Source organism: Camellia sinensis, chromosome 9 (assembly GCF_055761805.1).
Source record: "Camellia sinensis isolate YWXY chromosome 9, ASM5576180v1, whole genome shotgun sequence".
In the NCBI taxonomy this organism is placed as follows: Eukaryota; Viridiplantae; Streptophyta; class Magnoliopsida; order Ericales; family Theaceae; genus Camellia; species Camellia sinensis.
Window position 1 is genome coordinate 82,816,503 of NC_138969.1, and position 10,147 is coordinate 82,826,649.

A 10,147-nucleotide genomic window follows, 5' to 3' on the forward strand; every position below is an offset into this window, starting at 1 on the left:
GGGGTTCAAATCGAGGATGCCATCAGACAAGGGATCTTTGCAGAAGATAATGACCCTTCGAAGAGGAATGTTGCTCGCAGTTCCAATGCTACTACTGATGGTAGCACAACTGCGAAATGCTCAGAAGTAGACACTATCATCACTTCCCTCAATGACCAAGAACCAACCACTTCAACTTGGCCCCAAGCCCGAAAATTCCATCCTCTTTACATGAGTCTCTCCCAAGCTTTGAAAAAGCTGCAAGAAGAAGGGCACCTAGAACTCCTAGAACCCCAACCCCTTCCAAATCCTCTTCCACCAAGATATGACCCAGCTAAATACTGTGCCTATCATCAACAACACGGTCATGATACGAATCGTTGCATCCGCCTCCGTCATAAGATTCAGGATCTTATTGACGAAGAGACCCTAGCTCCACCAAAAGGACCTCAGGTTAGTACTCATCACCTCCCCATCTCAACCTCATCCATACACTACCATCCACCTTCGAACCCAGCATATACATCACCCCGACCCATTTACCCAAACCTGAGGTGTTTATCCCAGAAAGTGTGGACTTATGCATGAAGGGTGCACCTGAACCTCAATCATCTCAAACCCGTGAGCCCACTACTTCTGAGCTGAAGAGAATGATCGAAGATCTTCAAAGGACTGTGACAGATCTAGCCCCCGGGACATCGGCTCCGTCATCAACCACATCACATACCAGGGAGTTCATGTCAAAAGGTTCCCCAGTCTTGGAACAGGCTGTATTTGAGGAATGCCAATCCCTTGGCAAAGTGGAGGCGGACGGTAAGAACAAGGTAGGGACAGGCATTGGTCCCCATGAACATCTTCTGTTGGCTGTTGAGGCTTTGAAAGCCGAAGGACTAAACAAACAGCAAGTGCTTGCAATGGTTGCAAAAACTATGGATGATATTTTTGCCACTCAAGTTGGGGGCAGTTTGAATCAAGGGGCAAGCCGGGAGAAGGGTCGTTGTATCAGAAACGTTCCTTTCAGCTATAATCCTGCACTCAGAAGAGATCAACAAACCAGGCCAGCACCTGCCAAGCACTTTGCTGGTGCGTCCAGCAAAAATCCACAAACTTTGAAGTACCAACCCCGAGGTCAAAGGGTCTTCCATGCCCTCCACATGCCTTTGTCCAAAGCTTTCCAAATCCTTATAAGACAAGGCCATCTCAAACCCCTTGAGCCTCGGCCTCTCCCGAATCCTCTTCCGGCTACGTGTGATGCTGCCCAATACTGTGCCTTCCATCAACAAACCGGTCATGGTACTGACAATTGCTCTCGTCTTCACCACGAAGTGCAAGATCTGATTGACAACGGGGTCATTGCCGCGCCAAGCTCTGCAAAGTCTATCGGCACTGGATCGATGAACTTGGGGGATAATATGACCATGTGATCGGGGGATGAACCACCTGCAGGCGGCGCTCGATTAACTCCAGATGTGAGAATGGCATGCACTGTTCTGAGCAATGTGTAAATACCAGTTTTTGTGCTTTCTGACTTGGGTATTGGGTCAGTTTTGTTGTTTTGTTTTGAGTCTGTCTTTTTGTTTTGAGTCAGTCTCTTTTGTTTTGGGTCTGTCTTGTTGTATCGAGTCAGTCCTGTTGTATAGGAGTCGGGTGATTCCGGGGGGTGTTACCTCGGGCGTCACCATTTTGTTCTATGTTTGTCTTTTCGTTTTGTTTTGAGTCTATTTCTGCCAGGGAGCCAGTTGTGCCAACAGTTTTTTTGAATAAAACAGCGGTGATCTTCACGCTCTCGCATTTGCTTCTGCCTTGTGCCAGTTATGCCGGAAGTTCTGAATGAGACGACAGTATTTGACTAAAGAACTCTGTCTTTTTTGTGCCTTGAAATCATTGTATCGACCTAAGTTTTTCAAAACTTTTTTGAGCACTGCGGTGAAAACGAAGAGGAAGGAATTCCTTGGGATTTGCAAAACTTTGATCATTTGAGAGAAAGAGAGGCGTGCTAAGCCCTTAATGAATGAAATCATGCTTGTTAGCATGAGTACTGAGAAGGACCTTGGCTTGATCCAGACTGGTTTCACACTATCTTTAACGCGAGCGATTTGTCATTTTTTTAAAAAAACTTTCAAAAACAAAATGTTTTGCGCGGTCCTGCGAAGACCTGTGTGGAATCGCTCTTGAGATTGTGCAGCCTAGGATCGCTCTCAGCCTCGAAACTCAACCCCTTTGCTTCCAAACCTTGAACTTGAATTCAGAAGGTTCAACGGTCAACTACGATGTGAGGCCTGTGTGGTCGGATTTGAAGCAGCCCTCGAACAAGAGGCCAGGAAAGTCAGATCAAAAAGGTCAGAAGATCAGAAGAAGCTTGCAAAGCTAGAACATGAGTACCCCTCGAACTAGGGGCAAAGATATCAGACATGCTCGAAGAGTTGAAGATGAGTCCTCTTGCAAATCAACAGCCACTCTCCTGGATACGGATGGCTTCGAAACCCTATAACCATTTGGCATGGACCAAGCTACACTTTTACCCTTGAGAGGCTCGCTGGGCCGAAAACCCGGAAGGGCGACCCAGGCAAAAGTTAGAGCAAGAAAAAGAAGAAAAAGAACAAAAAAGAAGAAAAAGAAAAGAAAAGAAAAGAAAAAAAAAAGAAAGAAAGAAAAAATGTAGAAAAAAAAAGAGAAAATAAAAGAAAAGAAAAGAATATAAAAAAAAAAAATTGAAAAGAGAAAGAAAGAAGAACAAAGCTCGCAAGGTCGAAAACCCGCGACGGGCGCTTTAGCAAAGGTTAGAGCCTAAAAAAGGAGAGGTTAATACCCGAGTGTACCTTAACCCCGAACTACGTAAGGCTTGATTCCCATCTTTGGGATACGTAGGCAACTTCATTCTGAAGTCCAGCCGTAAAACAATTCGATTGTGTCCGTGTAATGGTTCTAGTCATATTTGTCTTCTCTGTATCTGAGGATTTGGTTGTGTTCGTCACTCTGAGGACTGACTACAATGCACTGCGGTGCTATCCAAACAAGGGGCAACTTTCCGTTGCCATTCAAAACGCCGCAGTGTCATTTCAAACAAGGGGCAACTTTCCATTGCCATGCAGTGTCCTTCAGACAAGGGGCAATTTTCCATTGCTATGGATCCGAGGTTGTGCATCTCAAGAGTAGGTTCCGTGCTCGTTGAGTAGTGGTCGTTTGCAAAAATAGTTTTTGAGAATTTTTACTGAGGTTGACTAATCTTCTCGAAAAGTACTCCATTTTTCAAAACTGGACCATTTCTTGGACCCAAAAAAGGAAAACTCTTAGTGCTCATAGCCTAACTTGCATGATTTTAAATCAGAAACTCGAACAAGCGCGTTAATCTAACTCTCATGTTGGTCAAAATTGTTTTAGTAGAAAGCAAAAACAAAAAATGGTCAAAATGATGAACTAGGGGCACAGTTGAGTCAGGTGTTCTGTCTTTTCCCCTTTGTCAAAATACTTGCCAGAAAGGGCACTTTACTTGTCGGAAAGGGCACTGTATTCGCCAGAAAAGGGCACAACAAATGGCAGAAAGCTCTCACATCCTCCAAGCAACGAGGTATCAAGCAAAGTGCGAAGCACGAACTAGAATGGGGCAAGATATTCCACTCCATCATCTGGACAGATCTTATCACGTCCAAACTCCCCAGCAAAGCATCATCAACTGATGTTAGCTGCAGATTTGCTACACACCCAGTTGTAGCGCAACCTTTCCGTGGAAGGAATTCACTTGCTGTGAGCGGAAGAAAGAGAATCTAGCAGAATGCTAGGGGCACGAGCCCACAATTTGTTGTTTATCTATCAACCACCCAGGGGAGGGATGAAAAATGAGAGATTCAAGAATAGAGAGATGTGCGATGAGAGGAAAAGTGAGAAGAGGGCATTTTCAGAAAAACAGAGCTTGAGAGCCGAGTGATGTGAGAACCACAAATGAGAAAGGGTGGGAAACATTACCCGGTGAAACAGGCTCCCTATGCACGTCTGAGTGTCGTGTCTTTTTGTTTTATCTCGATTATTATTTTGAGTCGTTTCGAGTGTTACTCGATGTGTTTAGGTTGTGTGCCTTTTATTTCCTTGTTGAGTCGTTTTGCTGTGTTCAGTCGTAGGCTCAATACTTGGCCGAAAACTCATCTCTCAATTTCAAAAATAAAATCATTTTGTGCTCCGAGTGCCGTGCCGTTCTCCACATTTGTACAAAACAGAATTTGTTCTTTCATAAAATCGCAGGATTCAACCCAGGTCATGTGAGAACAGTAGAACCAGGACCTATCTGAAGCTATATATGGTTCCGGACTGCAAAGCAAAAGCAAAAGAGGAAAATGTCAGGTATCTGAGTTTGTTTCAACTTCAGTAAGTTCCAGGACTACATTCCGTGTGTACCTCTTCAAGCCTTGTCAATGCTCCGAAGTATGAGTGTGCATCTACCTCAAGCGCAAGATCAAGACTACTTCAAAGTTATGCACCCTTCCACCTGCATTGTTATGCACTTTTCCACTTGTATTGTCATACACACCATACTTCCATTTATTTGCATCTTTTGTTATCTTCTACCTTTTATCGTTTCACGCTGAGCAGCGTTTGGGATCGTTGTCCTCCGGGACTTTCTCGGGTTGCGTTGTGCGCGCACTTGAGCGGTTGTTTTCAGACCTCTTCTCACGATTTCAGCGTGGTTTGAGTGTCCCGTTCCTTACGTGATTTCAGCGTGTTTGGAATTTTCTCGGGTTGCGTTGTGCACGCACTTGAGCGGTTGTTTTCAGACATCTTCTCACGATTTCGCCATGGTTAGAGTGTTCTTTTCCTCACACGATTTCAGCGTGTTTGGAATTTATCTCAGGTTGCGTTGTGTGCGCACTTGGGCGGTTGTTTTGGGCCTCCTCTCACGATTTCAGCGTGGTTTGAGCATCCCATTCCTTATGCGATTTCAGCGTGTTTGGAATTTATCCTAGGTTGCGTTGTGTACGCACCTGGGCGGTTGTTTTAGGGTCCTCCTCTCATGATTTCAGCGTGGTTTGAGCGTCCCATTCCTTACGCGATTTCAGCGTGTTTGGAATTTATCTCAGGTTGCGTTGTGTACGCACCTGGGCAGTTGTTTTGAGCCCCCTCTCACGATTTCAGCGTAGTTTGAGCGTCCCATTCCTTACGCGATTTCAGCGTGTTTGGAATTTATCTCAGGTTGCGTTGTGTACGCACCTGGGCGGTTGTTTTTGGGCCTCCTCTCACGATTTCAACGTGGTTTGAGTGTCCCATTCCTTACGCGATTTCAGCGTGTTTGGAATTTATCTCAGGTTGCGTTGTATACGCACCTGGGCGGTTGTTTTGGGCCTCCTCTCACGATTTCAGCGTGGTTTGAGCGTCCCATTCCTTACGCGATTTCAGCGTGTTTGGAATTTATCTCAGGTTGCATTGTGCGCGCACCTAGGCGGTTATTGTTTGGACCTCCTCTCACGATTTCAGCGTGGTTTGAGTGCCCGTTTCCTCACACGATTTCAGCATGTTTGGAATTTATCTCAGGTTGCGTTGCGTACGCACCTGAGCGGTTGTTTTTAGACCTCTTCTCACGATTTCAGCGTGGTTAGAGTGTTCTTTTCCTCACGCGATTTCAGCGTGTTTGGATTTTATCCCAGGTTGCGTTGTAAACGCGCTGGACGGGTTATTTTTGGACCTCTTCTCACAATTTCAGCATGATTGGAGCCTTCCCTTCCTCACACGATTTCAGCGTGTTTGGAATTTATCTTAGGTTGCATGGAGCGCGCTCCTGATTGATTTTCTTTGTTCTTCCTCCACTCGCGAGTCCAGCGTGGTTGGCGTTTGTTCACCCTTTGCATCTATTGCATCACATCTATTACATCGTATCTATTTTACTGTTTGGTCTAGGAGACCTTAAATCCTCCGGTCTAAGGAGACCTTAAAACCTGCATCTTTATTCACACTGTCTTGTGCACTCCCCGGTCCAGGAGACCTTAAATCCTCTAAAGGTGCAATTCCTTTAGTGTTTGTCGTGCCCGAACGACTTCTGGTGGTCTGGTATAGCCACCTGCCTGTGTTTGCGGTGAGTTCCTAGGAGACCAACTGAGACGGTGGAAACTAGAGTTCGAATGGCTTATGCCTAGAATGCAAAGGTTCAGGATTTCCGAGACTAAAGTCTGGTTTAAATACCCAGGGGTGTATCCTCGGCTTGAAATCTGTATGGCAGCCCCATAGATTGAGATAGCATCTGTATGCACCTCAATTCTGGATACTGATCCAACCTAGTCTGTCATCCTGTTGGAGAGTAGGGAAAGCTGCGACCATAGTCAGGGAGAAAAGTAGTACCTGCAGTTCAACCAAGAAGAAGCGAAAGATCCCCAGCAGCATGAGGTAAGTCATTGTCAATTGCCCCTGTAAGGTACCTTTACCTCTTAGCTATTACATTGCATTTTAGTCACTACATTACAGTGTATTGCATGAATCCTCAATTTTCGAACCGGCTTCGCGTAGTGTATAAGTCCAATTATCAAACCGGCTTCGCGTAGCGTATAAGTCCAATTTTCAAACCGGCTTCGCGTAGCGTATAAATCCAATTATCAAAATCTTCCTGCATATCATTTTGCATCTTGCCCCCTGCCTGTGGGCATGCCTGCGGGCACATCTGTGTTATTTTGTATGTTTGTCTAAGTCTTCAGCCTTGTCAAAAATGGGTCGTCTCTAGGCTTTGACATTCACTCTCGTCACTTATGACTTTCGAGTTCTGTCAAAGAGGGGCAACTATAGACACCCCATTTTTGACCGACCTTAAGACTCAGACGTCACCGATTGAGTTCTTGATGATGTTGCATATCGTGCTCGTTCAGAAGTTTCAGAGTCTCGGCTGCGAGCCTTGCCTCCGGACTTCCGGACTCTTTTGTGCTTTCCCTCGGTTTGCGAACCAGGCTCGGTTTTTTTTTGTTTTCTCTTCGCAAAGGGAGGGAGAGGTCTCGTAGATCATCTCTCAGTGGCCGTAGGCTACGTTTCGTGGTCGTAGGCCATTTTGCCCGTTTGGAGTCCGATTTTCGATTTTTTTCGGAGCCATTGGCCGTGTGCCTCGGTTCGGGACCACTTAACCACCTCCATTTGCTTCGTTTTTTGGCATACTTCTTATGTGCTCCCTTTTGAGGGACACTGTGGCCCGGGAAACCAACTTCGTGGTCGAACATCACTCCCGGTGCCTGACAGCCAGTTTTTGGGGCCTCGAACTGCGTGTTTCGGCCCCCGAAGCTTCGTTCTGCATCGGTTTTGGTTCATTTTTGGCAGGGACCTCTGTTTCATTGGTAAGAAGGCCGTAGGGGGGTGGGAGGCCAGTAATTGTTCTGTCAGCCAACTTTATCCCTTCATTGCCCTTCGTCGCCCGATTTTCCTCACTTCAAAGCTATTGTTGACCACCCTTGGACCATTTTCTTGAACTTTTAACCACATATTTATGATGTACACATCTGGGAGGCCACCACTATTTGGTGGCCGGCCAGTAATTGCTGTTGACCCTTTTGAATCCCTTTGAAAAGTGGGTTGTTCTCTCTCCTGGTTCACTTTTTCCAGTGTTCAACCACAGGGTTGTGTTGTGCACACATCAGAGGCTCTCTATTTGTGGTGGCCGGCCATTAATCACACTTGACCCTTTTGACCCTAGCCGGCCGGCCATGGGAAGTAGCCGGCCGGCCACCTGCAACCTGGATAACTGGCCGGCCAGTTTCCTTGCATCAGCTACAGTGCAGAAGTGCATTCATTTTCCTCCCAGATTCTGTATCCGAGGGGCTGCTTTTTGGAGGGAAACTTGGTTGGTTTTCCCTCCATTTTTTCCCCTCATTTTCCTCCTCTTTTTGCCTATATATCAAAGGCTCCAGCTCTGATATTAGGGTTACAAAATTTCCCTCTAAGGCCCTTGCATTATATCTCTCCCTCTCTATACTTTCCAAGCTAAAACACCCTTAGCCCTACACCATTTCTTCACCAACCCATAGCCCTACCCTTCCATCCCCCATTCCAGCAGTTTGAGAGTGTTCTCCAAAGCTTAGGAGTGCTGCATTTTGGTCCAAGAAGTTACCAAAGTTTGGTCTTCAAGGGTGAGTACCATTCCCACTCTTTTGAGCTTATTCTTGTATCATTTCTTAGCCATACATGCTTGCTGTTTTGAGCTCCGGCCCTAACTGAAAGTGGCATTTTTTTGAGCTCCTTTTCACTTTTGTTTAAGGGCCACTCAATGTTTGAGGCCCCCTTGATGCACTTGTTTCATTATCCTTCTTATATGCCATTATCTTGTGTAGTATTTTTGGCCTAGGTATAATCTGTTTTGAGGCATGTCATAAACTGTAAAGGGGCTTATTTTGAGCCCTTCTTCAATATTGTTGAAGGGGTCAATGATGTTTGAGGCTTCTATCTTCCACTTGCCTTTATATCCCTATTTTGGCTCCATTTTTACATGATTTGTTAGCCTATTGTGCTTCCGTTTTTGGGCTCTTTTTAGAACTAAAAACAGTCTTATTTTGACCCCCTCTTCATGTTATATTAAGAGTCTTTCATGGTTTGAGGCATCCTTTATACACTTTGTGTTATATCTCTCTTTTTGGCTTTATTTTGTGTAGTATTTTAGGCTTGCATGCATACTGTTTTGGGTCCGGCCATCAACTTTAAAATGCATTATTTTTGGCCCCTCTTTAACATTGTTGAAGGGCCCCTTTGTGTTTAAGACCAGAAACCACCACTTGCTTCTTTGGCCATCTTTTGGCCCATTTCTTGCATGAGAGTTTAGCCATACCTGTGATGGTTTTTGTGGTTTTACATAAGCTGTAAAAGATCATTTTTTGGGCCCCTCTTCAACTTTGTTGAAGGGCCCTAATCTGTTTGGGGTCAGCAGCTGTGAGTTGCTTCTTTATCTCACATTTAGGGTCATTTTTGCATGCTAGTTTTTCCCTATTTTTGTTTGCTGTTTGGTCTTGCTTAAAACTGTGAACATGCTTATTTTGGGACTGCCTTAAATCTGTCTTCACATGTCATAAGCAAATAATGCATGCTTGATGTAGCTACAAGCCATTTCATGTGTTTAATCTTGCATTTCGGGGCCATTTCATGCATCGGGGGCTATATTGTCATGATTCGGGACTGTTTTGGGTTATATTTTAGCTCTGAAATTTGCATGCTCGTATGCCATATTTCATGCCTTGCCATGTCTTGTTAGAGTGGCATTTGGTGCCTTAGGGTCGGTCCTCGGTTTGCGTGCATGTGTGCACGCATTTCGAGTGTCTCATTTTCATCTTATGGCCTCTTATGCGAGTGTGGTTGAGGTCCGCTTGTGTTAGTGTAAGTCCATTTATGCATTGTGTATGCCATTTTATTTCATAGTATTGCGTATGCTAGGTTGTATGTTAGCGCATTGTGTATGCCATGTTACCTCGTGCATCGTGTATGCCATCTCATAGCATTGTGCATGCTAGGTTGTATATTAGTTGCATTCATGCATGTCATGCATATTGCATTGTGCTTGGGATAGGAGTTAGCCCAGGCACGGGAAACGAGGTACGTTTCGTACTCCGAGTGACAGAACGTGTCTCAATTCCCCAATCACCGACACTCCGGATTATCCATGATGGAGTTAGGTTTTAGTTGAGTTTTCATGTGCATTCATTCTATATTGAGTAATGCAAATTGACTCCTCGGCCATCATGCATCGATATGCGTGATTGGTGGCACGAGGATCGAGGCATGCATACATTTGTGAAAATACATTGCTATGCCCCTTTCCTGCTCTCTGTTGCAGCAAATCAAGAATTAGCAACCTTCCGGAGCTTGGCGCGCTTTCTAAGAAAAATTACAAAACAGAGGCTAATCGGGGCATCCTAGTGGATTTCCGCGCAAGGCAGCCCAGACATGCATCATCCATCATCTGAAGAAGAGTCAAGGCAGTCCCTGGCTTGCATGCCAGTTTATTATTTTTCTTAGTTAATTTGTAAATTAATTAGGAATTTGTATTATTTGGACTGTATTATTTGGACTGTACTATTTATTCGGACCCTCTGCGCGAGGGCACAACTGTAATAAGTGTGCGTGTGTGTGTTGTATGTCTTCCAACCCCACGTCTTTCTCCATTTTATTTACCTGCTTATGATGGTTAGATTAGGGCATATTTCAATTAGCATACAGTATAACAGCA